Genomic DNA, 23,142 nt, shown 5'->3' on the forward strand with positions numbered 1-23,142 from the left:
CAAAGGTCATATTGACGTTTGTTGTCCTGCCCACTTTTGCTTCTGGCCCCACCCACAATTGGCACATGCCCCCCCCCCCCAGGTCGCTCAGAAGGGAATGCCACTGAAAAATATCCCCTCCCCCAGCCTATAGGATTGCTCCCTTAATTGCACTAGGCTCTCCAAGGCTCAGTAGAGATTTTAGGTTGTGCCTACAATCACTGGAACAAAGAAGCAAATTATGGCTGATCTCTTAGTTGTGAAAATATAAAACTCAGCCATTGCCTGGACCTGTCTCCAGCCCCAAGCAAGACACAGAGGTCCCTTGGGAGCCAGAGAACAGAAATAAAAAAGAAAGTCCCGGCAGTTTTTATATCAGGAAGCAAAGGGGTAGAAGAGAAAGTGTAATATCCCAGGCATTTGGGACATCTCAGGTCCTTCATCAGGGAGTTTCAAATACAGATGCTTTGCCTCTTGTTATACCCTTCATTTGCCTGGGGCTCCCTGCCTTTTCTGCCGTTTTTATGTCAACATAGCTAATATTTTAGAAGCCAAGTTGTTGGAGCATGTGGGACCCGCCTACACCATTTTAAAACAAAGAAATTTGCTCAGATGCATATGCACATTCCGTAGATTAATTCATTGATTAATCCACTAAAGCTACCTTAAAGAGCTGATGAACAAATATTTCTTTAACTGGGTGAACTGTGCTACCTACTCAAAAGTGTGGGAAGCACTTCAGATATGAAATACGTGAGCCCTCTCTTTCGGAAAAGGTGTTTGATGTCAACTTGGAAGCCAAGTGGGCACTGACTCCCCCTCCGTCTCTGAGGTCACAGAGATGGCAGTGCCAGCATGAACAAACTGCTCAGGCCTGATCTAAGCATTAAAGATTTGGGCAGAAACCCAGGATTTTCTGCATGCAAAGTAGCTGCTTTGCTGTTGAGCGTCTGGCTCAGACAAGCAATTTAAAAGGTTGCTTGGGATTATCAAGCAATTTGGGAATTATTTAGAGATAGATAGTGAGCTCTCTGAAATTTGCAATGCAACTACTACTTTGCCGTGCTTCAAAGAAAATAGTTGAGGAGCAGTTCATCTGAAGGACAACGTACACTCATATCTATCTCCCCAAGCCTTGTCATCAGATTCTGAAGCCCTGCTTTCTGGTCCTGCAGGAAGAGTTGTTAAGTGGGTAAGTATCAGGGACAGGGCCCTTTCTGCACTGGCCCCATCACTTTTGAAATCTCCCCCCTTGGAGATATGTCTGGCTCCTGCTCCGTTGGTTTTCAGGAGAACCCTAATTGCGTTTTTATTCTGGTCAACTTTTGAATGCTCCTGGGTCTGTTTTATTCTGTGGATAGGCTGATTCTAGCTGCTGTTGTTAGACTTCAATCCTAACCCCCAATCACTTCTCCTGGAAGGGGTTAGGATTAGGCCAGAGGGGTTGCTCTGCTGCGACTTTGTTGGTGATTCTGCATCTGTGGAGCCCACTGTTTCTCCTGCCTAATGTGCAGTTGGTAAATAAGCTATTGATAGTGATGGTCCCATCACAGAGCCCCGCCCCCCTGAGCATTATGGGGGTGGGGCAGAACTGCACTATCCGTGGATCCACTAGGTCCTCAGCTGATTGAGTTCCTGGAGATCTGTGCTTTCCCATTCCGTTTTAGGTTAAAGATATCTCCAGAGTTGGGAGTTGTAGTTTATTTATTTATTTATAAAATTATTTCTACACTACTAAATCACACAACAAAGCAAAGTAGTTTACAGCATTAAAAAGATAAAAAAAACCATACAATCAAAGCATTAAAAAAATTAAAAACTATTTAAATGCAAAACAAGTAAAAAACAAGCATCAATAAATCATTGTGGGAGATGTGCTCTTAATTGTCGGCATAGGCCTGGCAGAACAGTCCTTTGGCTTTGTTGACTTGGGTCATGCAACACAGCTGTAAAATGCTGCTGCTGCCGCCGCCACAACAAGAACAACAACAACCAACAACAGCTCTGAACTCACATCACTACCAATTAAAACCAAGATTAGCAGTGATTCAAACATGCTAACACTGCTGGAAATCAGACAGAACTTCACTTGATAAATTTACCTAACTCAGCCATAGGAACTTTGCAGCCCAGCTATTAATCTTTTTCTTTCAAAATTTATCAAAAGTAAACGATGACAAAATTGAGACCTTGGGTGTGGCTTTAGGAAAGCAGCCATCAATAAAACATAGGTGGGACAAACTTGTTAAAGTTGCTGAACACAGCCAGTCTGGGGATTCTCAGAACCTAATCTGCTAAACTACTTCATTCCCCAAGCCCCAGGTTTTGAAGGGAGAGCCTCCCAAGTAGCCTAATAAAGCCTTTGACCTCCTTGTGATGGTGTCGTACAGCCTTGCCCTTCCAAGCAAGAGAACAGAAGGTCTGCAAAGCCTTGTTGATCTCACATTTTAAGTACAGGAAAGAGGAGGCGGCAGAGCAGAGCTCTTTGGGAGCAGACGCTTTTGCTGGGAAGCGAGTCTGCCCTAGCGGAGGCTTCCAAACAATATTCAGATGCTCATTACTTTGTGAAACAACCCCCTGGGGGCTGAAATGTTCCCAGCCCAGTCTCTGCCTGAAGGTGGTTTTAAAAACGGGGAAAGCACAAGTGCGCCAAGCAATCATCATGTTTTGAGAGCTAGAGGTGTGTGTGTCTGGGGCTGTGTCTTTGGCTGCGATGCCGGAGGTGCGGGTGGAGGAACGACCTCCATGGGCCTGATATTTCCAGAACTACCGTCATCATTTTTTAAAGTTTGAAAACTTTCTATTTGTCATAGAAACAGCCTTCGCAAGGCGGCATTGTTATAGCCGTGTTCGGGTGAGAGGGCGGCTCTTGCCTTGGCTGAGGGCTGCCTCTGACATTATCGTCTTTATTTACAGGAGCGCTCCCGCGAGGCACTCCCAGGACTCAGAGCAGGCGGTGGAAAAACCAGCCTGCAGCATCCACGAAGGAGCCACAGAGGCCCAGGGCTGGCTTGTGGGGCAGAATGGGAAGTCCTTCCCACACAGGCCTCTTTGCAGAGGCCAAGACTGTGCAGGAGGGCTGCTGTGAGTGGGAACTGGGACTATGGCCACATTCTTTGCTAACCTGGCACCCTCCAGATGTTTAGGACTACAGCTCCCATCATCCCCAGCCAGCACGCTAAAGCATCTGGAGGGCATGCGGTTAGCATAGGCTGTCTTAGTCCATCAGTTGCAAGGGGAGAAAAGCATTCGATTTTTGATCTCAGCAAACTGAGATTTGGACCCAGTGGCCTCTAATAATTATACACCGAGCATGTTCTTTGCCAAGCTGTCAAACCATTTACGATTAGGATGCCTTATTGTGCAGAAGTGTGAGCAGCCGCTCTGGGAAACAGACCGCTGGCGTGTGGATGGGCAGATTCTGTGTGCATGTCTTTACATGATGCAATCATTTGTTTTGCATGATAATGAGGAGCGAGAGGAAGCGACTGAGAAGAAGCACAATGGGATTGTCTCTGTAATTGCTTGGAGACAAACTTAAAAGTAAAAGAGAAAGAGAGAAAAGATTCCTCAGCATCATAGCTTCCCCGTCTCAAAGAGATTTTTTTTGGGGGTGACTAATGACAAAAGCGTACGAGAAAAGGTCCATTCACACCCAAATAAAACAAGAACCGTGGCTAAGAAAACCAATTTAAGATTAAGAAATTATAGAACTTCCTTCTCCCCTTCTTATTTCCTCAGCCACACACCCCACCCCACCCCAAAAAAAGAAAAGGGGAAAAAATGGTAGATTTTCTTAAAACGGGGGAGGGGGGACAGAAACAGAGACAGATGTTCTAAGCATGTTTTTGTTTCCAGTCAAGAGTTTGGATACAGACATGATAGTGAATGCCTATCTTAAGTTTAGGCATCTTAAACCTTTTCAGACCCATGACCCACTTTTAGCTCAAACATGCCTTTAGTGATCCACCAATTGGGAACCACTGCTCTAGATCATGAAAGAAAACACAAGAGAGAGAGAGATAGAATGTTAGAGATTGTTCTTGTCAAAGCAGCTTGTGCCATAGCTATGTTGAATGTATGCAGAAGTGCAATTCTATGAGATAAAAAACAAATAAAACAAAAAGTGATATATTGTAATTAGATTGTGTATGTGCGAGAGGGAAGAGATATATTCTAGAATTACTGCTAAATTGAGAACCTCTTTCATTTCCCATATTAAACCTTCGTAGATCTCAATGCACTTTCGTTCTTTTCTCTCTGGGGATTTGCTTTCCCAATCACTGAAGAGGAAAACCATCCGCATGCCATAGAGATTTCAGCAGCTGTCACGCTTTTGATTGTTGGGGTTGGAGGAAGATTTTATTTGTATGTGTGTGTGTTTATTATGGAGCCTTCAGATGCACAATGTCACAGAGCATGCAAGTTTTGCCCGGGGACAGAGTCTCACCTGGTGTAGCCCAAGATTTAACCTACTAGGAACTGGGAAACATGATTATTCTCTTACAGTCTGCCATGCATTAGTCATGATGCAAAGTTTTAATTGAAATCAATTGAACTCAAGTTCGCAGAAAAATCCTGAATTGCACAACGGATTCAACAGGACTTGGGAGTAAAAAAAAGATCTGCACAATCTGATTGATTCCAGTATGACTTCCTTCTGCTGAATTCTGCCATCTGTATGCTACATAAAGTCTGTGCATATTAAATGGGGGAAGTCAAGGCTAAAGCATCAGGATATTGGGTTGCTTGTGTTTTACTGGGGTTGCAATTTTTAAAGCAACTTGGGGGGGATTAATCAATTTTTTAAATGTGTTATTTATTATTTAGTTATCAAATTCATATCCCACTCTTCCTCCTAAAGGAAGCCCGTCAGCAAATAACAAGTAAACAAATAAAAAAAAAACTTACTTAAAACAATTGTCATACAGATGCAGGCTGTATCTTTAAAAAATTGACCCATTCATTATTTTATTTTTAAAATACAACTACATATAAAAACTGCAGATGGCAGTGACACCATTTTAAAAGGGGCATTTCCCTCTTTTGTAGAGGAGGAAATATCTATTATTATTCTTATCATCATCATCATCATTATTATTACTATTACATATTTCATTCAGGGAATACCAAAGTGGTTCACATCAATCAAAACTGCAATAATACAATAATAATATCATTCCACAATACACGTGTATGTAAAAACGAAGTGTGTTTCTTACTTCACAACGAATATATTAATCCATATTTTAAAAAATTATATATGCCAAAATTCCCTCTTCAGCACAGCCCTTTAAAAAGAGGCTGGCTCTGCTCTCTGCATAAGAGAGGAAGAGGCAATTGGAGATGTGCTGTCATGTCAGAATATCTGGGAATGATTGTTTTTGAAGTGGATTCCATGTTGTGGTTTGGGATTAAAGATGAATCCCAAGCATGAAAAGGAAGAAGCCAGCTGCCCTTAACCAATCACTGTTTTCTTCCAGGGAGCTCAAGGAGACGGTTCTCCCTTGCCCTATTTAATCCTCACAACAATCCTGTGAGGTAGGCAGGGCTGGGAGATGGTGAACTGGCCCTAAATCACTCAGTCCAGCTTTTAAACTTTTAATAAAATAAAATAAAATAAAGCACAATGTTGCAATAATAAATTTGTATTAAAATTACTACCGCCATGGGGCCGATTTGCATGAGAACGGTTTGTTTATTTATAAATTCTAAAAGTCTATATACCACCTTTCAATAAAATATTATCCAGGCACCTTACAGCATGCACTTAAAAACAGCTTCCTCTGAATGGGTGTGATCCTGATGTTTTTGACTACAACTCCCATCAGCCCCAGCCCTCTTCTCTGGAAAGGCCTCGCTGCTGGCTGGGGAACTCTATTTTCAGTGTCATCTGTAAGGTGCCTGCATAAATTTGATTGAAAGGTAGGCTATCACCATTTAAAATAAAGAAATTCGGTACCCATTTTTTTAAAGTGATGGGCAGAGCTGTGAAAGTGATGCTGAGTGGAAGGCAGTGCTTAGATAAGTTAAAAACAAACAAACATGATTCCCACCCCCTTTTAAAACATCATTTTTATTAAAGATTTCTTGGTTTACAAAAGTATGTGCAATGTCTCTTTTTTCAAATTACATTTTCTACATACAGTATCAGTTTCATTTGTTGAGACGTTAGTGTTACATTAGGAAGAAAAGGGGGAAACATTATTTCTGTATGGCTAGAAAGCTGGTCAGAGAACAAACTCAGAGCTGGCCTACCTATGAAGCAAGGGGAGGTGACTGGCACAGCAGATCCCAATGTCAATCTTTCTCCCCCCCCCATTCCTGATGTAGATCTTCCCTGACCCCCTTTTTCCCTGGTGGGGAGCCCCATTTGGGGGTCTTCCTCAGGTGCCAAAATGTATTGGGCCCAGTGGCGTAGCGTGGGTTGTCAGCACCCAGGGCAAGGCAAGTAATTTGTGCCCCCAACCCGTGGATTTGCGCCCCTAACCGTAACCCCCAGATGTTGCGCCCGGTGCAGCCAGCCGCCCCTGCCCCCCACGCTACGCCACTGCTTGGGCCAGCCCTGTGCAAACTGTGGTGTGGTAGGGATGGAGGGGTGATTTGGGATGATGGTACAGAAATGCACAATCTATTTCCTGATTTTATTGGGAGCGGTGATTCACGTTTTCATATTTAATGTGCAGTTGTTCAAAGACTAGGAACCTAGTGAGAGTTTGCTTCACTTTTTCGCTGACTCTGAAACAGGAGCTCAGGGGAGGGGCAGGATCACATTCCTGTAGCCAAGCTGATAGTCAAGTCAGTCTATCGCACTGGCTGATATAGTAGCTCTTGTTTTAATAGTTAAAACCTGCTAATTACAGAACATCATTACTCAGATAATTTATTCTATCTGTTGTGTGTTGTTAACAGGTACTACATTTATTTAAGGGGGTTCTTTCAATTAGTTACCTGTTTTGGTTCAGTAAATGTCTTCTAATAGGTGTATTCCTTTCACAGGTCAACCTATTAATTCTGGCTGTGAAAACATATTCAAAAGTGAATTTAGCTGGTGCTTGCTTTACAAACTTATGTTGCATCTGTGCAAGAAGCGCTGCAAGGAGCAGTCCTCCCAGAAGCAAAGAACAATGTCAACAAGGCCACAGTTCAAGGGGATGTGGAATAGGAGTTAAAGGGAGGGGAGGAATGGGGATAAACTAGAGTATATCCAGGCTGGCCCAGGTGCACAATCAATCTTAAGAACATAAGAGCCTGCTGGATCAGGCCAATGACCCTTCTGGGGCTGGGTTGAAGCCATGTTGCAGCTAGAGGCAACCCCTCCAGCACTGCCCCACACCTCCTGTCCTCTGCTAACCTGCCACCTGGCACTTGCCACCACTGGGAACACACTGCCGCTTGCTGCCTCTCGCTCCTTGATCCTGGTGGCAGTGTGCTCACGGATATCATTGGTACACTCCTCTACTCAACCCTGGGCTGCCCTGAAGAGGACGAGCAGGAGGAAGATGGTGGACCAGGGCTAAGTGAAGGAACGTACTGCCACCGCCCTCCATGAGTGCACCGCTGCAGCCGCCAAAGTAGAGAAGCACAAGGCGGCAAATACCCAGTGGTGGTGAGTGTCCCACAGTGGCAAGTGCTGGTTGCTCTTGTGAAGTGGGGAGGCATGATGCTATGGGGAGTGGTGCCGTTAGCTGTGAGGCAGCAGGGTATGCAGCTCCCCAACTCACCTCACTGCTTTGGGTGGTGGCTTCTCCATTCCCTCTTCTCAGGGTGCCGTGCTGAGGTAACTTGCTTCAGACCGCTTCATGGAATAGCCAGCTGTGCTGTCATCTGATGTGTGATATCTAGCAATGGGAGGGGCAACCTCAATCTTCTCCTGCTCCCTTCCACGAGTCATTTTTTTCTCCAGGTGGGGCTGTAAAACTGGAAGTCACCCCGCTGACCATCAGTGGTCTATGTAAAGAAAAGAAGTAGAGGCTGAGGGTCTCCCTCCCCACTCCTCTTGCCCACCCATGCTGTGTTTTGTAAGAGCAGGGCATGACCCAAGTTGGGTGAATTGTGCCAGAACCACTTCCACTCAGGGCCTGTCAATGTTTTCACTTTTCATACTGTGTTTCTGACCCTCACCTCCCAGGAAATTAAAGCTCTTCCTCTATGCACACTGTCTTTCCCACTCTTCTGAGATGGTTCCAAGGCACTTGGCCCTGGCTTAGCTGTTCAGCTGACTTGGGATAATTGTGATAACCTTCTGAGGCTGGTGACTGTGGCAAATTAGCAGAAAAGATGATTCATCTTTTTTATATGCCGTTTTTATCTCCAACCTTTTCTCATCTCTATGTTAGAGGATGGCAATAATTTCTTCTCGCAGGTGTTGGACAGTGCCAGGGATTCACACATCTATTTACAGCTGCCTGGAAGCCTCATAATTACAATACAGCTGAAATGTCCATTTTCCTTCCCTGCCTACAAATAGGGATCAATCGAATTTTAAATGACTGCTTACGGGCTAGCTTCCGATCATGACCTTTGTAAATGATTACAGCTCACCACTGTTGCTATCTTCCTCGAAAGGGTAAGCGGGCAGGTCTGTCTAACTGGCATTTAATCTGGAAAAGAGCCAAAGATATTTGAGCTAAAAACCTAATATGAGTTGGCAAAGGGAAGGGCACGAGCAGACCTTTGCGCTGCCTGAGAGCTCAGGGTGGCCAGCCCCCAGGAGCCTGCAGAGCCACACGCCACAATTCCCATGTGGCTGAGAGTTGACAAAACAGAAGCAGATGTCATGACCCTGTGGCCAGGCTCCCCTTCTCCAGATGATGGAGCCAGAGACTCCAAGGTGTGGGGAGAGAAGAAATTGCTGGCCCCGGCTACACATATTGAACCATGGGCACTGGCACAAGAGGAGTCCATTGTGTGCCTGCCTCTCCAGTCTGCAGAGGTTGAATTGATCTCCAGTTCAGAAGCTCTAATGGGACCCACAGCCTCCTCCACCCCATTGGAGCCAATGGCTGCTAAAGCAGACAGGGCCCTTTTAAAGAGGCTCCTCCCACAGGAGGAGGAGCCAGCTCCTATTTAAGGCTCAGGTTGAGGGTGGCTGCTGCTGAAGCAACATCCAAGCTCTGTTCTTATGAACCATTGTAGCTCTCCAGGGTGCCATGAAAGCTATGTCACACTTCCATGGTGCAGAAGCCAGTGCTCAAAGCAGAATAGCAGCTGCTTTTCTTTTACTGCCCTCCAAAATCTTAAAGGTACAGGTAAAGGGACCCCTGTCCAGTCGTGGCCGACTCTGGGGTTCCAGCACTCATCTCACTTTATTGGCCGAGGGAGCCGGCGTACAGCTTCCGGGTCATGTGGCCAGCATGACTAAGCCGCTTCTGGCGAACCAGAGCAGCGCACAGAAACACTGTTTACCTTCCTGCTGGAGCGGTACCTATTTATCTACTTGCACTTTGACGTGCTTTCGAACTGCTAGGTTGGCAGGAGCAGGGACCGAGCAATGGGAGCTCACCCCGTCGTGGGGATTCGAACCACCGACCTTCTGATCGTCCAGTCCTAGGCTCTGTGGTTTAACCCACAGTGCCACCTGTGTCCCCCTCCAAAATCTTGCATAGGGCTTGATACCACAAAATTACCTAATTTTCCTTTCTTCCTCCCCCCACTGCCCCCAGGATAGCTGCAAGTAGGATAGTTGTGAGTGGGGAACCTTGAAACACAACAAGCCTGTTTTTTTCCTAATAAGGTGTACTAAGCTATAAGGCCAGGGCATGGGAATCTTGCTGGAATTTACCTTGTGGGACATCTGTATTTTCTGTCAGTGTTCCTGAGAGAAGTGTTTGGAGGGAAAGAGGAGCAAATTTTAAAACAGTTTTTAAGACGACTGCATTTAATAATTACTGGTATCCAAAATTTGCCACAGGACGTGGTCTGAAGTTGCATGGGGCTATTATCTCTCTAAAGCTAAGCAGATCTCAGTCTGGTTAGGGTCTGGGAGCCACACCTTAGAAGCAGCACATACCTGTATAAATAAAAGTAATTAAACAAGTTTCTGATGTAGCCTCTGTGTATACCAGGGACTCGTGCTACTACTCTTTAATTCCTTAAAACACTCCTAGTAGCCAGCTGTGATTTATGGGCCGCAGTTTGGCCATCTTTTCTACAGATGTATTACCCATATTGTGTTTTTGCTATTTTATTCCCTGAGGCTTCTTGGGTTGCTTTTATTTATTTTTTTAGCATAATATAAACATTTTTCATGCTGAAATTAGTAAGAGAAGCCATGTGCAACAGCAGCAGAACAAGCTTACATCCCCCCTACCCCCAAATCTGGTGGTTCACCCTGGTTTCAGAACAGGGATGACTTGAGTAGTCTAGGTGGATGATCTTGACCTGAAGATGGTCGCTCCCTGCCTCCTGACTGAAATACGGTACACGTGGGATGTTGCATTCAGAGTTTACCTTTTAGGTGTACATATAAACCACCTTGTAGGACACGGGTGGCGCAGTGGGTTAAACCACAGAGCCTAGGACTTGCAGATCAGAAGGTCAGCGGTTCGAATCCCCGTGACGGGGTGAGCTCCCGTTGCCCAGTCCCTGCTCCTGCCAACCTAGCAGTTCGAAAGCACTTCGAAGTGCAAGTAGATAGATAGGTACCGCTCTGGCGGGAAGGTAAACGGCATTTCCATGCGCTGCTCTGGTTCGCCGGAAGCAGCTTAGTCATGCTGGCCACATGACCCGGAAGCTGTACGCTGGCTCCCTCGACCAATAAAGCAAGATGAGCGTCACAACCCCAGAGTCGGCTACGACTGGACCTAATGTTCAGGGGTCCCTTTACCTTTTTATAAACCACTTTTATGCATGCCTAAAAAAACCCCCTAACCCAGCATGCTTTTACCCTCATCTCCGTTGTCCCTTTGTTAAACCTACTTTGTGGCACATCAGCCTCTCAGACCTGCTAAAAGAGGTGAACAGCCTTTGAAGTCTTTTGCAGGATTTTAAGTGCCAGAAACCCAGGCTTGGTGTTAATGAGATGGGCTGATGCCTCGGTCCTTGCTCTGCAACGCTGGCACTTTAGGCAGAATGAATCGGATGCACTGACTACAAATTCCGAGGACAGGGTGAAGATTTAGCCTGTCCCTTTGCCGAAGTTCATTCTTCATGTTTGAAAAGTTAGACTTTTCTTGATCTGTCACAGACATCAGCTGTTGTTGTTCTTTGGTTTGTTCCCTGTTTTTCCTTCCAGTATTTACTTGTGTACATGTAAGTGTTTTTTAAGATGCTTACATTAGCGGCATGTTTTGCAGATGATGTATAACAGTAGGGTTGAGGTGAGAATCTTTAGTGCAAAGATCTATTGCTTCTGGGAAGGCAGAAAATACTCTGTATTCACGGGGGGTTATGGTAATTGATCCCACCGCCAGCCTACAGTACAGCTTGGGCTTCTTTCTTCACATAATTCGTTTTGCTTTGCTTGGAACTGCACATTAGGCATTAATATGGAATACAGTCCTTTTCATATTAGAATGGGGTATTTTCTAATAATAAAGGCAAAAGGGCCAGCCATTATAGCTTATCACACCTCTGTTCAGAGAGAAGGTAACCTGCCCAGGGGTACATTGGATTGTTATCTAGCATGGGGGGTGGGGAAGCAGAGTACTACCCCAAACATTTCTTCATCTTCCATGCTAAGCAAATTCACTGTGATATATATTTTGGAGAGTTTGCTTCCACACCCCTTTCTTTTGAGAAATGTCAAAAGGAACATTCAGAGGGATTTTTGGGCTGAAAATTGGATTAATTGCATTCATATCCCACCTTTTTCTGCAAGGAACTCAAGGTGACTCACATGGTTCCCCCCCATTTAATCTCCACTAAAATCCTGTGGGGACGTGGGTGGTGCTGTGGGTTAAACCACAGAGCCTAGGGCTTGCAGATCAGAAGGTCGGCGGTTCGAATCCCCACGACGGGATGAGCTCCCGTTGCTCGGTCCCTGTTCCTGCCAACCTAGCAGTTTGAAAGCATGTCAAAGTGGAAGTAGATAAATAGGTACCGCTCCGGCGGGAAGGTAAACGGTGTTTCCATGCACTGCTCTGGTTCGCCAGAAGCAGCTTAGCCATGCTGGCCACATGACCCGGAAGCTTTACGCCGGCTCCCTCGGCCAGTAAAGCGAGATGAGTGCCGCAACCCCAGAGTCGGCCACGACTGGACCTAATAGTCAGGGGTCCTTTTACCTGTACCTTTACCTTTACCTTTACCAGTGGCCTACTGCCCCAGAAGGTGAGCTATGAGGGGAATGTTAACTAAGGCTGAAAAAGGTTCCCCACTTCCAGGCTACAGTATAGTTTTAGCGGAAGCTAAATCACTAGCAATATACAGGGGTCAGGGGTCCCTTTACCTTTACCTTACAATCCTGTGAAGAGGTTAGGCTGAGAGGCCTTGATCAGCCCAAGGTCACCCAGTGAGCTTCATGGTCAAGTGGAGATTTGAACCCTGTTCTCTCCCAGGTCCTAGTCCAACACTCTAACCACTACATCATGGTGTGCTTATTCCTTGCCCTGCCTGAACACTTTATAGCCAGGGATGGATGCTGGGAGAAATTCTATTCAGTTCACATTTATAGACATGTCTATCTATCACCTTTGCACTTTCTGAAATAATATGGGAACCAAAACATAGCCATCCATCAAAATTCACACTTATTTAAATTTTGCATGCAGTTCTCCAACCATCCAACATTTGCAGAAATGTATAGATTAGGGGAAGGTGTGCATAAAAAAGGGTGTATTAATAAAAAAAGCATACAAAAAAGCATATTAGGATAAATTACAAACGTGTTTATTGGGAGAGATTTGCACTAAAACGCTTAACAATTTTCACAAGGATTAAAAAAACCAAGAAAATGCAAATCGCTGCAGAAATGTGGAGGACTTGAATTTAAGAATGAAAAAAAAAGGGGAGAAACTGAGAGAACTGAAATGGATAGATCCTTCCATCCCTACCTGCAGCCTTTCACAAGGTTCTTGATTGTACACCATTTCATTCATTTGTTGCCCTGCCTTGCCAACTTTTCCAGGTGCCCAAACCCCCCACATAGAATGAAAGTGAACACTGGAAGATTCAAGACAGAGAAAAGAAGACACCTCTGCACCCAGCTCATAGTTAAACTATGGAACCCACTCCCACAGGAGCCAGAGATGGCCACCAACTTGGATTGCTCTAAAACAAGATTGGTCATTTTCATGGAGGACAATATAACCAATGGCTGCTAGTCACAATGCCTATGCTCAGCCTCCCCTGTCAGAGGCAGTATTGTTTCTGAATACCAGCTGCTGGAAAATACAGGAAGGGAGAGTGCTGTTTTGCTGGAGTCCTGCTATTGGGTTTCCCACAGGCATCTAGTTGGCCACTGTGAGAACAAGATGCTGGGCTCGATGGGCCTTGGCCTGATCCAGCAGGCTCTTCTTATGCTCTTATGAATCTGGTGCATATACCAGTCCAGCTCCACAGGCAATGACTCGGTGAGGCTGACTAGAAACCCAGCATATGTAATGCAGTATCTGAGAGGATAACAGTTGGCTTAACTCTCCGGCAGCCCAGAGAAGGCCTTGCTTCTGGTACTTGCCGGCACAGATGGCTTTTGAATGCTGAGCTCCAATCTGCAGCTCCGGGGCTAGTTCATTGAATTGCCATCCGCGGAAGACGAGCGCTGCAGATATAAAGACAATGAACTCCTCACATAAAGGGAGTGCAGCAGCTTTTCAAACCGAATCCCTTAACCCAGACTTCAATCCCCCCTTTTGTGCCTGCAAAATAAAAGCTGCAGCAAGGCATGGCCTTGATATCCTGCCTCTCGTCAGGACTCAGAGAAGCCGCTTGCACCCTCCTCTTAGGGAGTGGGATTCCTTTAGATGGAACTGGGCAAAAAAATTCATTCTGCCTTCGGAACTGGGAGCTTCTCTGCAAGTCAAGGAATGATTCAAGCAGTCGGTTCTGCATGCAGAAGCTCCTGCCTGAAACCTTGGAGAGCTGCTGTCCATCAGAGTTGGTAGAACTGAGCTGGAAATCATTCTGAGCAGTAAATGCGATGCATCTGCTTAAAGGATACCATTTCCCTGCAATCAGCCTGGATAGCTTAGTTAGAGCATGGCCACTGGTCCCATCACCTCCTGGCAAATAGAAGGGGAAGAAATGGAGGCAATGAGAGATTTTACTTTCTTGGGCTCCATGATCACTGCAGATGGTGACAACAGTCACAAAATTAAAAGACGCCTGCTTCTTGGGAGAAAAGCAATGACAAACCTAGACAGCATCTTAAAAAGCAGAGACATCACCTTGCCAACAAAGGTCTGTATAGTTAAAGCTATGGTTTTCCCAGTAGTGATGTATGGAAGTGAGAGCTGGACCATAAAGAAGTTTGATCGCCGAAGAATTGATGCTTTTGAATTATGGTGCTAGAGGAGACTCTTGAGAGTCCCATGGACTGCAAGAAGATCAAACCTCTCCATTCTGAAGGAAATCAGCCTTGAATGCTCACTGGAAGGACAGATCGTGAAGCTGAGGCTCCAATACTTTGGCCACCTCATGAGAAGGGAAGACTCCCTGGAAAAGACCCTGATGTTGGGAAAGATGGAGGGCACAAGGAGAAGGGGACGCCAGAGGACGAGATGGTTGGACAGTGTTCTCGAAGCTACCAGCATGAGTTTGACCAAACTGCAGGAGGCAGTGGAAGACAGGAGTGCCTGGCGTGCTCTGGTCCATGGGGTCACGAAGAGTCGGACATGACTAAATGACTAAACAACAACAAGCTTAGTTAGAGCATGGTGCTGATAATGTCAAGGTTGTAGGCTCAATCCCTGTATGGGACTACTGCATATTCCTGTTTTCTAGGAGGTTGGATTAGATGATCCTCAGGGTCCCTTCCAACTCTCCAATTCTATGAGTCGATGAATTTGGTCTCTGATATATTGAAGAGGAAACTTTTAAACTGTGTTGAGGATCTCACCCTCACCTACTGAAATAGTGTCCCTCTGGGTGTCTAATTGCAGAGCAAGATTATGCATGCTTTGTAAAGGTTAAACCGTCCCTCTTGTGACCACTTTTGTATCCAAGGCTGTTTTTAATTTAAAAAAAGAAAAAGAACAACAAGCATCAGAGGAAACCGCATGTCCCATCTAATTTGGCCCACAGAAAATTCAGAGAAGATGCTGACCATCAGTTACCTTTCATCTATCCATCCCCAATATCCCACCATCCGTTGGAATCCCAGCAACAACATGCATGATTGCAGTGACATACTCCTTGCCAGAAATGATCAACGTGGTGGCGTGACTCCCCTCTGAGGAAAGGTTGCAGTGTTTGGGACATTTTGGTTTAGAGAAAAGTTGACTAAGAAGTGATATGATAGAAGTTTATAAAATGATGCCTCACTTGGAAAAAGTGGGTGGAGAAATTTCTCTCTCCCTTTTTCATAACCACAAGAACTTGTGGGCCTCCAATGAGGCTGAATGTTTGAAGATTCAGAACAGATGAAAAGAAGTGCTTTGGGGTGAAGGGTGGGTAATAAATAAATAAGTAAATAAACTGGAGTGGGGGCATCAGAGGGTGTAAAGCTTGTGCAGGCTTCTGCTGATAGGACTCATTAGTTGAATCCTACCTGATGCTTTTGGTTTATTTTGCATTTTATCTCATTACTTTGGTAATCTTGGGTTGTGAAGTGTTTTATAATTTTTGCGAAATACAAGCAAGCCAGGGCTGAACTGAAATTACCCTTGCTGGTACCTTTCCAGGGAAAATCAGAAGCTCACTATGTCAGGTTCCTATTGGAAGACTGGACAAACACTACAACATTAGCAGTGGCGAAGTTTTTATCGGTGGTTGCAAGAACCAATGATTCCCTATCTTTAAATCTGAACAAAATGGTGGTTTAACCTGGAGGTAGGCTGTCTGAATTGTGTATTACTTTGCAATGATCTGTTGGGTCTCTGGACCCTAATAAAGATTGATTGGTTGATTGAATTTTTGCAAAATTAATCAGCAACTGTTTTGCCTCATAATCTGCATTTTTTTCCTACTCCGAGGGTGTGCCTTGCTTCATATTTATGTGAGGCTCCGTGGGACTTTACATAGGGTTGCCATATTTCAAAATGTGAATATCCAGAGGGGTGCAAAGTTGCTAAGCTTTTTTAAAAAAAGTTTTGCCCAAAGTTGTTGAACTTTTTCTGCAAAATCTCAAAAAAAAAAAAAAAAAAAAGTCCAGATTTTCCTGGATATTTCAGTGATTTCTGCCCAAACATTTTCCGACAGCCAATTCCTGACTATGTCCTGGAAATTCCAGACGTATGGCAACCCTTTATGGAGTTTACTTCTGAGTAAATAAGGAGCAGTTTTTGCATAGTGCTACTCTGACTAGGCGCAATGGTCAGTTTACTGTGCTAGAAACTGTCCAGGGGGATTCTTTAGCTGTGATTTTTTGCATCGCAGAGGTTGGGCTAGCACACCCTTTGTGTCTCCTCCAACTCTACAGTCCCATGACCCTAGCCTAGTGCCAGCCCCTGCCTCCGTTCCTTCCCCTTTGGAGCAGCAGGTCTGTCTCTTGTCTTTCTGCTTCTGTGCTGCAGAGAGCAAAGCATTCTGACAGGGGTTCAGTGATCTTAATCATTTCCTTTTATTGGCCAAGGCCATGTGGGCTCCTTCTTCTGGTGGAGACGGCGGCAAGAGGAGCTGATCCCATCTGACTGCACAGCAGAGTTGACCTACAACCCAGAAGCAGGGCACGGGCGGAGAGGATTTCTTTCTCTGCTTCTTCCAGCATTTCTTTCTTAAGGCATCGCCATGAATGGATACAGATCAAATGTGCTTACATGAGGTTAGGAATAGCGTTTTAGAGCCGATCTCCTATGCCAGAAGTTGTTATACTTCGGGAGGGAATAAGATTTCTCCCTGCAATTTCTCTTGATTGGCAAATGTTTTAAAATGCCATTTCTTCATGGTGGATCCACAGTCTGGTCCATTCCCCCCCAGGGTTTGTGTGTATTGGGGTGGTGGTGGACATCTGGGATAAAACTACCTCTTGCCTCCAGGCAGAGGCAAGTTGCTAGGATACCAAAGGAAGGGCTACCCAATCTCTCAGCCTAGCTCTGTCCAGCTACTTGGCATAGGGGTTTTGTTGGAATTTGCAGCTGAAGCTTAGCAAAGAGCAGACACTTTTATTAAACATCATCATCATCATCATCATCATCATCATCATCCATGTTTTAGTTTCAGGGGACAGGAAGAAGAAATATTATCCACAGGAAAGAAGTAGCATGTCCCGCAAATCCCTGAAAGTGCCATTCCTCTTCTATCACCCTGTGACATAAACCAATCCATCTAGTTCAGTATTGCTTACACTGACTGGCAGCCTCTCTTCAGGGTGCCAGGCATTCTTACCTGAAGATGCCAGGGAAGGAACCTGGGACTTTCTGAAGGCAAAGCTCTGCCCCAGTATAACCAGAGAAAGCTACTGAACACAGAGTCAGACCCTGGTGCCATCTGACACAGTATTGTCTGCACTGACTGGCAGAAGGTGAGGGGGGCTTTCCCAGTCCTTCCTGAAGATGTCAGGGATCAATTCTGGCACCTTCTACATGTATAGGAGATGCTCTACCCCAGAGCTACAAGCTTATCCTCAAGGGCGGTAGGTCAGGCCAAGAAGTTATGAGCTTCGCAAGATCAGCCAAGGTCAGTTGTTCAAGGGAGCTGAGCAATTCCCCTGTGCAGAAAGGCTGCAGCATATAGGACTTTCCAGTTTAGAGAAAAAGCCCAAAAGAGGTGAAATGACAGAAGTTTATGAAATTATGCATGACTACTACATGGAGAGTTCTTAAGCTTCCTAGAGAAGATCCTCTGTGTGGTCACTTCCCCTTCCTCCTCTGCGCAGTAATTCTGTAACAAAGGAGAATTCTGCAACAAAGCAGATAATCTTTTATACTTCTTCCTGCTTCTGAGGCGATTGTCTCTCCACCATGCTTCCAAGCTAATCAGGTGTGTGTCTTGGGGCTCCAGATACACACAACAAATTCAGTACTTTAGTATTTTGTACCTGAGAGGTTTTCTTACCTGTATTGTATTTGCTGCCTGCATTGAAATGTAGATAAACCTTTGTTGTTGTTTATCTTACAAAAACATGTGGTTCATTCTCTGCAATTGAGGGGAAGAATGGCAGGTCAGGAGAGCACAAATAAATGGGATAAAGAGGTGTAATTGCCTTATTCCTAAGATTTAGTAAGCTGCAAAACATAGAAGTGTTTTACCCTGCTAAAAAGGCTTCACAGCCCTCTTACTTTTCATATTTCTCTTACACACGTGGGATAGGAGGTGTATTTTAATCCACAGATTTAATCCTCATTCCATCTCTTAAACAGGAGGAAGTGATGACCACAAGCATGGATGGCTTCAAAGGGACTGGAGAAATTCATGGATAAAGTTATCAATGCCTACTAGCCACAATGGCTATCCTCTGCCTCCATGCCCAGAGACATGAATGCTTCTGAGCATCCGTTGTTGGAAATTGCAGGAAGGGAGAGAGCTCATGTGCTTGGGTCCTGCTTGTGGGTTTTCCAAAGGCATCTGGTTGGCCACTGTGAGATCAGGATGCTGGACTAGATCAGGGTCAGCAGACTTTTTCCGCAGGGGGCCGTTCCACTGTCTCTCAGACCTTGTGGAGGGCTGGCTGCTGCTGCCACCACCACCGCCACCACTGCTGCTGCTGTTTCTTGTGAAGTGGGTAGGCAGAGTGAGCTCGTCCACTCCATTCTCGGGCCCACAGGAGCACCAGGGTGGCGGCAGCGGTGGCAGCAGAGGGAGGAAGAGGCCAAGTGGTGGTGGCTCTGCCAATCAAATGCCATTCCTGGTTTACCTCAGCATGGTGTGGGCATGTCTGCCAATCAAACGTCGCTGAGGTAAACCAGGTGCTGCGTTTGATTGGCAGAGATGTCCCCACACCACGCTGAGGTAAACTAAGCGTGGCATTTGATTGGCAGATCTGCTGTCGCTCGGCCTCTTCCTCCCGTCACCATCGCCAGGAGACTTGGAATCGCAGTGGGTTCCGGCTTCGCGGTGTGGGTCGGATTTATAATAATAATAATAATAATAATAATAATTTATTATTTATACCCCGCCCATCTGGCTGGGTTTTCCCCAGCCACTCTGGGCGGCTCCCAATCAGTGTTAAAAACCGTACAGCATTACATATTAAAAACTTCCCTGAACAGGGCTGCCTTAAGATGTCTTCTGAACGTCAGGTAATTCTTTATCTCTTTGACATCTGATGGGAGGGCGTTCCACAGGGCGGGCGCCACTACCGAGAAGGCCCTCTGTCTGGTTCCCTGTAGCCTCACTTCTCGCAATGAGGGAACCGCCAGAAGGACCCAGGTGGGCCTGATCTGGCCCGGGGACCGTAGTTTGCCGACCCCTGGACTAGATTGACCATTGGTCTGATCCAGCAGGTTCTTCTTGTGTCCTTGTGTGTAAGGATTTGAAGCTGGTTTTCACTAGCTAAGGTCATAGCTTCCTCAGTAGGGAACATGTGTTCAAGAAACACTAGATAAAAACAACAACTAGGCATTGTTGGCCAGGGCTCTGTTGTGCAAAGAGAACATCCATGTGGAAAGTGAGCAGAATGAAATAACTTTAACTGATTAATCATCTGCTGTGCAATCAAGTCATTGATTAATCAATCAATCATTTTGAAATGGCTCTGCATCTTACAAAACAAGAAGAAAACCCTAAATAAAGTTGCCTGGTTTGAAATATGGATGTATGTGAAAGGTAACTTGCAATTTAATAAATACAAATTGGAAATAGCCGTTTATAATTCCTCCCTCTTTATTTCTTGCTAAAGTAATTCAGATGGATTAAAATCTCAGAAAATAAAAGGGTACTTTTAATTTGTACCCACACACTGATTAAAATATTCCCTCACCATTTAACCTCAGCTTCATCAGTTAATCAACTATCACTTTAGTTGATTAACTTATTTAATCTAATTGCAGCTGCTTTCTTGGTCCCATATAAGGGGGAAAGCTAGATAGTTTAAGAAGTGAAATGTATAGTATTGCTCTTTCTGTGGTGAGGAATTGCAGATTGGGAGAAGTAACTTGGTGTTTATTTGCTCATTCATTCAGAGCATAAGTTAGAGAAGCTTACAAATAAATAAAAGATTACATAGTCCTTGCCCTCAGGCTTGCAGTCTAAAAAGACCTGACATGAAAGGAAAAGGGGATGGGAAGGGAAGAAGAAAAGAAGCAAACTCAGACATCAAATTTGCCAAGACACGAGGTTCTCTCTATCACTACCCTGGCTCGCTTACATAACAATCTGAGCATCCTGCTAGTATCTGGAAGTGTATCGATATGAGCTTGGAGGATCGGTCTGCAAGATACCCTGGGTTCCTTCCAAAGCTGCGATCCTGTGTATATGGGCTAGAATCTATAAGAGGAAATCGGCCAGTCCAGTTCCTTGTTAATGTCTTTGGCTGGCCGGTTAAGCCCTGTGATTCAGAAGCCTAAAGAGGTTGCCATAGAGACACATGGGTGAGCCTTTTCTCACCTCAGCTGGCTTGATGCCACATTATCCCAGGAGACAGAACAATAGGTCAAGAGGGACTGTATGTGAGCAGTGTGTGTGTGTGTGTGTTTGTGTGTGTGTGTGTGTGTGTGTGTGTGAGAGAGAGAGAGAGAGAGAGAGAGAGAGAGTGTTTGGCTGATGCTGGATGCTGGTGAGTCAAAATTAACATTTGCTCTGTGCTGGACTTTGGGCCTCTCCTGGAAATCTAATGGGCAAGCAAGATCTGTTGGAAGGTTAATATATTGACTCTGCTGGACTCCAAGTCTTGCAGTCAAAGAGGATGCTCCCAGATTGCATGGGACAAAACTGGGCAGTGGTTTAAGGAGAAGACCTGAGAGGCAGGGTGACTGTAGAGGATGCTTATTTAGGAGAACTGGCGTTGCAGGGTCAGCCAAGCAATGGAGACCTGTGAGGGGGAGCCCAGCCTGTAAAGGAGACCTCCAGGTATAGGGCGGTATATAAATTCAAATAATAATAATAATAATAATAATAATAATAATAATAATAATGTGAAAAGGGAAGGGAGCCTGACAGAGTGAGTTGCTTTGGCCAGAGAAGTGAGTCCCCCCCAGGCATCCACCAGTCTCTCTAATCAGTGCCACTAGCTCCGAGGGGAGGAAAACTCCGGCTGGTGCTCTCATGTAGCATTGAAAAGGACAAGCAGTCTGTCAGGGGAAGAGAGGCCTTGGTGGGGGGATTGCCCCCCTCCCCCTGATCAAAAAGACAGCAGCATTGCAGCCTGCTTTATGTGGAGTAGTGATGTCAGCCAAGTAGGATTTCTTCTTAGGCTATGGGGCTAATCCACAGTGTCACTTCCCTATGTAAGGAAGGATGGGCTTTTCTTCTTCCTGACAGCGAGGGAGGGAGATAGGCTTGCTTATTCATTTATGCTCTTTTCCAATGAAAATGAAAAAAAATAAATAAGTGCTGCAAATGAGCTGCTTGGAGCCATTAGGAAGCCTCTCTTTGAGGAGTTGGCCTGAATATCTCTGGAAACTCAACTTGCTGGAGCCAGGGTGCCCAAAGAGGCGGCTGCCATTTTCTGGTGATGGCAGCAGAGCTGCGGGAGTTGAAGAATCTCCTTGTCCTCCCTCCGCACTTCACCCTAAAAAAGAAAAATTATAATATGCTACTCATTGTCTATACCAGGCTTTTTGTCCTACAACTCCCATGATCCCTAGCTAGCAGGACCAGTGGTCAGGGATGATGGGAATTGTAGTCTCAAAACATCTGGAGGGCCGAGGTTGAGGAATCCTGATTTACACCATTCTAGAGCAAAAAACCCATGAAAACAATACAAGAAAATCGTATTTCTCTTTGGAACTCCTTGCCCGTTGAAATCCAGCAGGTACCTTCACTTTACCCTTCCTGGTGCCTGAAACATTCTTGTTTAGACAAAGCTACCCAGATGCTTAGAAAGTTGAGGTAATTTTAATCTGTTTTAGTATTATCTTTTCTGCGTTGGCTGTAAATCTTTCTTGATTTTATTATTTTATCTTTTGGTATATTGCTTTGAGGTTTTCTTTCTACAATCAGGAATTGTATAATTTTTATGAAATAAATAAATGAAATAAATAAATAAGTGTAAATTCAATTCAGTCGTAAAAACAGACAGTGTACTAGCAACATAACTGCACCAACCAAGCCAGGGACACCATCTTAGTCAAATCCTTGGTGGTTAATTGTCGTCAATGGTGGTGCTGCTCACACCTGAAAGAAGAGGGCATTCCAAAGTTGGTGTGCTTGTTACTATTGAGAACACCCTCTCACCAGTCACCACATGCTGTACCTGAGAGAACTGTGTTAATGTGAGAAGAGCATCCCCCAGTGCCTCCAGGGGCTGGGCAGGTCTCTAAGGGAGCAAGTGGACTTCCAGATATCTGGGCCCCAAGCTATATATGTCAAAAAGCATGCTCTAATACTTCACATGTATACGAGACTTGCCTTCCCATGCTGTGACCAAGTTCCAAAGCAGGAACTATTTGGGTTGCCTGGGAGGTACCTGGGAGCTGACTTTCCCAAGACTGCTTCTTAACCCAGAAGCTTGGAGAATGTGACAGCACTGTAGCAGCCCCCCTGGCTACCAGCTAGGACAAAATACCAAATGGCATACATACAGAGAGGTAATTGCCTTCTGGACCCAGAAGATTGACCTGGGAACTGAGATGAGGCTGTGGGCACTTGGGACATCTTCAAGGCAGTGGAGTGAAAACTTTCCCCAGAAGGAAATGGATGCACTTGAGCCCTTCTGCTGATCATAGGTGCCTGCGAAAGGATTAATTGTAGTGTGGTGGATCTGAGGGTGGATTTGATTACACAGATGGATGAACTTGTCAATTATTCTTTTCCTCGGTTTTTCGTTTTTCTACTCTGAAATTCTTTACCCATTTCTGCATCAGTTTGGGTTTTGCTCTCCTGCACATATTTGCAGACAATGTTTCCTTAACATATTGCATTTTTAGTATGTTAGCTTCACAAACATATGCATTTGTGTTATTCTTCCCCAACATATGTTTTCTGGCATGTGTTTCTTGGTTGGAGAACTGCGTTGCAATATTCAGGGAA

The 23,142-nt window shown here is 45.1% G+C and overlaps 1 long non-coding RNA gene across 1 annotated transcript; it reads left to right on the forward strand.

The window, feature by feature from the left end:
• Positions 1 to 17,913: 17,913 nt before the first annotated feature.
• On the forward strand, positions 17,914 to 22,914 carry LOC310850300. Its single transcript, XR_014567289.1, has 2 exons — positions 17,914 to 17,994; positions 22,699 to 22,914. It is a non-coding gene; the product is annotated as an uncharacterized lncRNA (long non-coding RNA).
• The last annotated feature ends 228 nt before the right edge of the window (positions 22,915 to 23,142 follow it).

The sequence above is a fragment of the Podarcis gaigeae genome (genome assembly GCF_964106915.1).
Source record: "Podarcis gaigeae genome assembly, chromosome: 8".
In the NCBI taxonomy this organism is placed as follows: domain Eukaryota; kingdom Metazoa; phylum Chordata; class Lepidosauria; order Squamata; family Lacertidae; genus Podarcis; species Podarcis gaigeae.